The sequence below is a fragment of the Drosophila nasuta genome, chromosome 3, assembly GCF_023558535.2.
Source record: "Drosophila nasuta strain 15112-1781.00 chromosome 3, ASM2355853v1, whole genome shotgun sequence".
Lineage (NCBI taxonomy): Eukaryota > Metazoa > Arthropoda > Insecta > Diptera > Drosophilidae > Drosophila > Drosophila nasuta.
This window is the reverse complement of record NC_083457.1, coordinates 18,367,962-18,375,725: the sequence shown is the minus strand read 5'-3', so window position 1 is coordinate 18,375,725 and position 7,764 is coordinate 18,367,962.

The window sequence follows — 7,764 nt, the reverse complement described above, 5'->3', positions numbered from 1 at the left end:
AAATAGTTTATTTATAACTTTGATGATAAAAAGATCACTTTGGTTTTTGGGCTGAAGAATCTTTTTTCATTATGTAAAAAGCAAGAAACTAAAAGATGCAGTAATATAATTCTTCTTGCTTCTATTAGATTTATCATTAATTTAAGTCGAGAAAAGGTTTATCATTTCGAAAAGAAGATTCCACACGCTAAACTCAACTCAAAAGACAACAAAATGGAAATGTTAAGCGAATGAGAAACCATTTTGCAATATGCTCATCTCATTTTGTGTCCATGCGTGACATTTGCCATTAAGCTGCATAATTCGTAACCAGTTTTCATTGTCATTGGTGACTAAAACTTCTCGTAAAATTATTTGTTCGATTCAGCAGCAGCAGCACACACATGAGATGTTTATGAAGACAGTATGTGTGTGTGTGTGTGTGTGTGTGCATAATTTTTAATGATTTACAAACTAGCCCGCCGGCAATTTACGCTTGAAAACTGACAGTTGATATTCTAGAGTAGCAAAGGAGTGACAGAGTAAGGGAGAGAGACAGAGAGAGAGAGAGAGTGAGAAACTGAGACACATACTGAGACATAGAATGGGAATGAGAATGCGAACTGAGAACTGAGAACTGGGGGAAATATAATGCAAAATGCAAAAATCGCCGCCAGTTATGAATGAGACCAGTTTCTTTATTTGCTGCTGCTGCCGCTTGCAGAACGCTGCTGCATGCTGAATGCTGAATGGTGAACGGAAAAGGATTGCGTCGAACATGCAACTAAGAATGCCCCAAGGCGTCAAAAAAATTTATATGTGGAAGTTAAAAATAAGTTAAACTTAAGTAGCTGCAGGCCGCATTTGGCATTTTTGCATATAATGAGGGTACGACGACAACAGCGCCGACGACTTCAAGTCCGAGTGAGGACTTGTCACCTATAGCAGCAGCTGCCGATGTTGCTGCTGCTGTTGCTGCTGCTGTGGCTGCGACCAACATTTTGGGGACAATTATGAACTGTGATTGTGTGGCACAGACTGCGACATAATTATAGGCTCAGTTCCCGCATGTTGAAGGATGGCAAGTTTTCTTTTCTTTTTTTTTTTGCTTTGTGTTATTTTTAAATTATGTTTTATGTGTGTGTGTGCACTGTAATTTCGGAGTATGCTTTGAGAGCTGCAGCAGCTGCTGATGCTGTCGCCGACGTGCAACATGTGTGCTGCAAGTTTATGTTAGCATTGTCGTTGCTGTTGCCATTGCTCTTGTCTAATTTCGCATGGCTATCAACACTTTTTTTTACTCCAACACTTGTCCAAACAACAATGTCGCTGATAAAGCTAACGAGAGCAACCATTGTTTTTGTTTTTTTTATTGCCACTCCCACACACGCACCACCTGTGCAACAAGTTAGCAAAACAAACAGCTGACTAAGCATGACCAAAGGACACCTTCAAATTCAGTAAAATTAAACGCTACTCGAATATAACGCTTACGACTAATATTTTATAATGAATGTGACATAGTTTCTAAAATATTGGTTTTCTTTCATTCTTAACACATCTTTTGTTATAAGGAATTTGATTAGATTGTGAGAAAAAAAACATTCATAACCATTCAAAATAATATTCAGCAAATTGCAAAAAAAAATTTAATATATGCACTAAATTTAAAAAAAAAAAACCAAAAGTATTGCTTAACCATAATAATAAAATAAATAAAATTCAACAAATTGCAAGCAAATTTAATAAAGAAAAACAAAAATATTGCTTAACCATAAATTCAAATTAAATGTAAAATTAATACCAATCTAAATATTTTGAAATAAAATTGAAAAAAAAAAATAAACAAATAAAATTCAACGTACAAAAAAGAAATCAAAATAAAATTCAACAAATTTGAAATATAAATTTATTTTAATTGGACAAAGCAATAATAATTAAACGAAAATTGTGAAAAAAATAACATTCAAACTTGTTTTTTTAATTTATTCACTCCTACGCAATTCTTTATTTTCTTTTTTAAATTAAAATAATTGTTTTACACATTGGCATCAAAATTTATAAGATCACTGTACTGATATTATTTTTATACCTGGTATACCCATGGGGTAGAAAAATATAATATTATAACTTTTCGCCTGCCAGTATGTAACTGGCAGAAGAAGTCATAAAACCCCGAGACGATATAGCCATGTCCGTCTGTCCATCTGTCTGTCTGTCCGTTTGTATGAAACCCTTAATCCCAGAAATTCAAAGAGATAGAGCAATAATTTTTTCCAACAGCACTTGCTATGCTTGCACTGAGATCAAGTTGGATTAAAATTTTAGCCACGCCAACTTCCGCCCCCGCAAATCGACAAAAATCAAATACATACAATAATAAATTCAGTCGGGTTTTAGTTGCTTTGGCTGATAATCTATATATTTTGTACTTTATTTTATATTTTGAATATAGTACTATATCGATGTATCAAATATAGCCTTTAGTATATTTTAGTAAGTTTTCGGTATAATTTTGATATAGAATATTTTGATATATAATATATTGGAAATGAGTAGCGGGTATCTCACAGTCGATTCTAGCTTTCATTATTTTTTAAGTTAATTACATTAAAATAGTTTAAATGTTGCTAAAAAGAATCTTTCTTATAAATTGATATATTCAACCAAAACTGATGTTCGTTAATAATAGAAGAAAACAAACAAACGCACTAAAAAAATGCATTTCATGTTATTCACCTGCTTCTCGTTTGTCGTTGACAGTCGAGCAAACAAAACACAACAAAGAACAGCTAAGTTCACACGCACACACACACACACACACAGAGAAACACACACACGCACGCACACACTGACAAAAGGCAATGCGCAAGGACAATGGCGGTTTAAGGTATGCGGCTAAAACTGAATTGTTTTGGTTATTTGTGTCGTATGCAACATGTTGCGATCGAACCTGCTGCAACATCTGCAATTCGCCGGCGGCAACAAGCTGCTGTCGTTCATATTGTTGGCCACAACGTAAACACAACCAAGCAGCATTCGAACAATTCAACAGACGAACAACAAGCAACAACAAGAGCATGGGACAGAGGCAGAGGCAGAAGCAGAGGCAGAAGCATCATCCACAGCTACAGCTACAGCTAAAGCAACTAAGTATCCATATCCGCAGCTTTGGTATGTTCGAGCTCAGTTAGATAGAGATACGCAGATAGACAGTGGCAAGAGATGGACGGATGTACGGACAGTGAGGGGAGACAGACACGCGATGGCAACGCTCGCTCAGCCTCAGCTTCAGCTTCAGTCGGTCTGCCACTGCCTCAGTCTCGGCAGCAGCCTCAGCTCACCTCTCCTTGTCCCTGAGGCGTTCGCTTGTAATTATAATATTTCAACCCAAATGTTGCCGCTGGCCATGCGCCAATGATGGATTTCAACTCTCTGCCCGCTCTCTGCCATGGCATATAATATGCCATACTTCAAGCTACACACCCATACACACACACACACACATACACTCTAGCACATTTGTATATGTATTCAGACATTCCCAGCTGGTTTTGGCCTGGGATCTCTGGCATCGAGGTGCGCCTTCTCGTTCCGGGGTTGCTGCTGCTGCTGTTGCCGCTGTGCAATTTGTGGCCACGGGGCAAAACGGATTGGCCTCAGGCGATACATGTGAATAAAATTACATTCACTATTTTATATGCTGTATAAATGTATAGTATACATACATATAAATAAGTATATTATTGTATATACAACGGATACGCGCGTGCTATATACAACCAAATCCTATACTTTGTCTCTGCACAGAAAAATATTGTAGATAGACAGAAAGACAGATAGATAGATGGATAGATGGTTGTTTGGATAGTTGGAACGCGGTGTTATAGAAAAAATAATTGAATTGGTTGCTTCGTTCATCACTACCAGCAGCAGTAACAAGATTAGATCATAGTTCGACTCACACAATAACAACAACAACGACAGTAACAACTTAACAACAACAAGAACGTAGAAACAAAAACGCCTTTGGGCTATGACCGCGGAGAAAAGGGTAAAAGATGCTGCCACTGACAAGCGACCAACTTAGAAGCTAAGCTCTAACTGGTTGCCAATTGCCAGTTCCCAGTGCTCTCAACTCGACTCGTTTGCAGCCGAACATTAATCAGTCCAACAGCCAAATAACTTACAAAGCTGACTAATAGAGACATAGACATTTCCAGTTGCTAGAAGCTGGTAAATGATACAAGCGTAAGCAAATAAATGCCCATGCTCAGACAACAGCTTAACATTCACTCTCAGAGACCATAAAAATTTTTATAGAAAATGTAATTTATTTGAATTTATTTAAAGGAAAATATACTTATAAACTTATAAAAAACTTCAACTTAATCTTAGTTATATACTTATACTTATATATAAGTATACTCTGTACTAAATTTATTATTTTAAATGCAGCAAATTTGTTGAAAGTTGTAGTAGTTGAAAGTCATGATAACAACATCTCGTCATCCGTTTGGTCAATTATAGTCAATCTTTATAATATTTAATTTTTAATTGAATTAAGCTGCACTGTAGATAGTAAAACTTAATCAAAAGAATCACTAAAAATATAAAATAAATTAAAAATAAGTTAAAATAAAAATAAAAAAATATCTTGCACAGTTTTAATGAAACGAACTCTGAAGAAAAAAGTTTTTAAATCAAAATGTTGGTCCAAAAAGTGCGTCAAGAACATGAAAATTCCTATGTGCTTTCTACATATTTATTTCAAGGACCCAAGTTTTTAAGTATATGAGACAAAATATATTTTAATATCAAAAACATATAATATTACATTTTTGTTTTTTTTTTACTATTTATTTATTATTTTACTATTTTATTACTTAATCCATTTATTTGTATGTTAATCACTTTACATACGAAATACTTATCAACGCGTTTGGAGCAGCATTTAAACCCAGGACCTCCTCCTCCCTTAGAGACGGCAATAAAGAATGATTCGCGACAGTTCGACTCACTGAGCTATGAACGAAAACTTTATAAGAATTTCGATGGATTACAGAATTTTGTAACCTGAATCTAGTTTTTTGGTCTTATTTTGAGAATCTAGAGTTCTTCAGACCTATATTCTTGGTTTTAAGAAGATTGTTCATGAAGTTGTCTTATTTTAAGAACACAGTTTTTAAGAAGATTGTTCTTGAAATTGGTTTTATTTTTAGTGTAATACATTATTTTGCATGCAAGTCGAGTCTACTGTGAGATACGCACTAAAATATACTAAAAGCTATAATATTGCATTAAAAATTTACCATAGCACAAAAAATATACGAAATTATCAACCAAAACGACAGGGTATAAAATTAATCAAAAGCATTTCTATTGCATATATTCACCAAGATATTGGCCTTCCATTTGGAAATTTGCTAAATTTGAGTTTAGATAAATGTCATTTCTTATCACATAGTATTAAATTAATTGAAGACAAAAAAAGTTTTCAAAGCAATGACAAAACTTAATTAGTAATTTGCGCATAAGAATGCAAAGAATGCTTTCTTTAAGAAATTATCCACATAGACTAAAGTGGCAAATTATTACAATAAGAAAAAACGTCAGTTAATCTTACAAGAAGTGTTCATTAAGTGACAAACTGGAATGTGTCCTTCAACTGAGCTGTGTTAACTTCACATTAATCCACATGCCACATATATGTATGTGTATATACATTACTTGTGTGCGTGTGTGTTGGTGTAATTAAATTGACATCAATTAAGCTTGCGTATCCTGCAGCTTCTGTAGTCGCTGCTCAAGTGCTGCTCATTAAACAATTAAAGGATAATTATCAACGGCGTTGCCTTTTTGCAATTTTCATGCGCAAAGTGTTAAAATCACTTAATAGGCCGCCCAGGATGCCACAGCTAACCTCCTGCCTCCTGCCTCCCGCTCCCTCCCCGCTAGGCTCTGCTCGTCATACACATCCTGTCTGCCCGTCTTTTTATCCGTCTGTCCGTCCGTCCGTCCGTCTGTCTGTCTGTCTGGCCGTATGTTCATATGGCGAAAAAGTTGCTCGCATCAATTTTACCTGTGTGCGGTCGAGTGTGTCTGCGTGTGTATGTGTGTGTGTGTGTGTGTAAGTGTTTATGTTGCACGCGGCTGTTTGTTTAATTGTAGCGTTAAACGGCAACTGGCGAGCGGCGTCTGCGGCAGCGGCAGCGACTGCAGCGGCTATAGACACATACATATATGATATGGCCATATGAAGAGTTGTCTGTAATATTGTGCCAACAATAACAGCAACAACAGCAGCAACAACAACAACGCAGAACAGTAGCCACAGCAACTTCAACAACGACAGCAGTCAACACTATTGTAGACTGAGGCTGACTCGACGAAGCATAAGCTCACATTAATGCAGTTACGTACTCACACACACACACACACGCACGCTCGACACTTTGGCAGACACAAACCAAACATCAGCCAAGAGCCGCCAACAGCAACAGCGACAACAACAACAACAACAACTGCAGCAACAACAACAGTCGAAACTGTCGATTCAGTCAGTAGTCAGTAGTCACAGTCAGTCAGTCAGTTAGTAAAGCAATTTACAGACATGTGCTGCACACACACATACTCACACACACACATTGCTCTACTCGCCTCGCAGTTGCAAATGTAGAGCAAAAATTCGCACGATGAAAAATGGTGCAAATGCATTTTAGGCACCTTTCAACGAGCACCACCAAAAAAAAAAACTGCAAAACAATAACAAACAGTGAGCGAAAAAAGTGCGTGTGAAAAACGTTTCGAATTGTAGTACAATTAAACAGTAGCCAACTAACTAAAGCGTTAAGTGCGCTGAGAAATGGGCTAAAACCGCAAGCATGGGAAACAAACATTCGCTATGCAAACTGAAGACAATGTCTTCGAGGCAGGAAAGTTTCGCTTTCCGCAATATGAAAATTAATACGCTCTAATCTATGTAGGAACTTCAACTAACAAAACTGTTCATCAAATGCATCTATAAGAGCGGATATTAAATACTTTCGACGTATGTATTTATTTCCTCCTGAAGTTCTACGGATACTAACATTGAATTCAATTGAGTTTAAAAAATGAATGTGAAATTCAAACAATCAACTCAAAACAAAGGATACAAGTAAGAAAGCTAGCTTCTACTCATTTTTATTAAACACATATTCTAAAAATATGTCAAATTTATTTACCTCATAAAAACCAAAATATACCGAAAATCATACTTGGAATATTTATATAGTACTAAACTCAAAAAAAAAACCGTACAGTACAAAATAGTACAGATGGTTAGCCAAAGGTACTAACACCTTATTACAGTAAGCGATTTTTGCCATACAAAAGTAGTTCTTAAATACCTTCTACAATTTTTCGGGAATCATAAACACTATAGTTATTATTGAATGTACAAAAAGTCACTCCTCTAGCTTCAAAACTACAGTTTTTTTTTATTTGCAGACAGATAAATGGACAAACGGACATGGTTATATCGTCTTGGCTCTTGACGCTTATTTGGAATATATATATGGGCAAATCCCAGAAACAGTCCACCAGCGACCAATTTTTAAATTTCACATTTTGTAATGTTTTTTTATATGGAACATTAAAGTAGATATGGCATTTTAAGAATTTAAAGCAAAAAAGAAATTTCGATCATTATAAATGCACAAATTTGTATAAAACCCAATTTTATTTATAATTTTCATAATTTTACTTAAATTCGTGCTCTGCGCACACCTTCAAATCCCTATT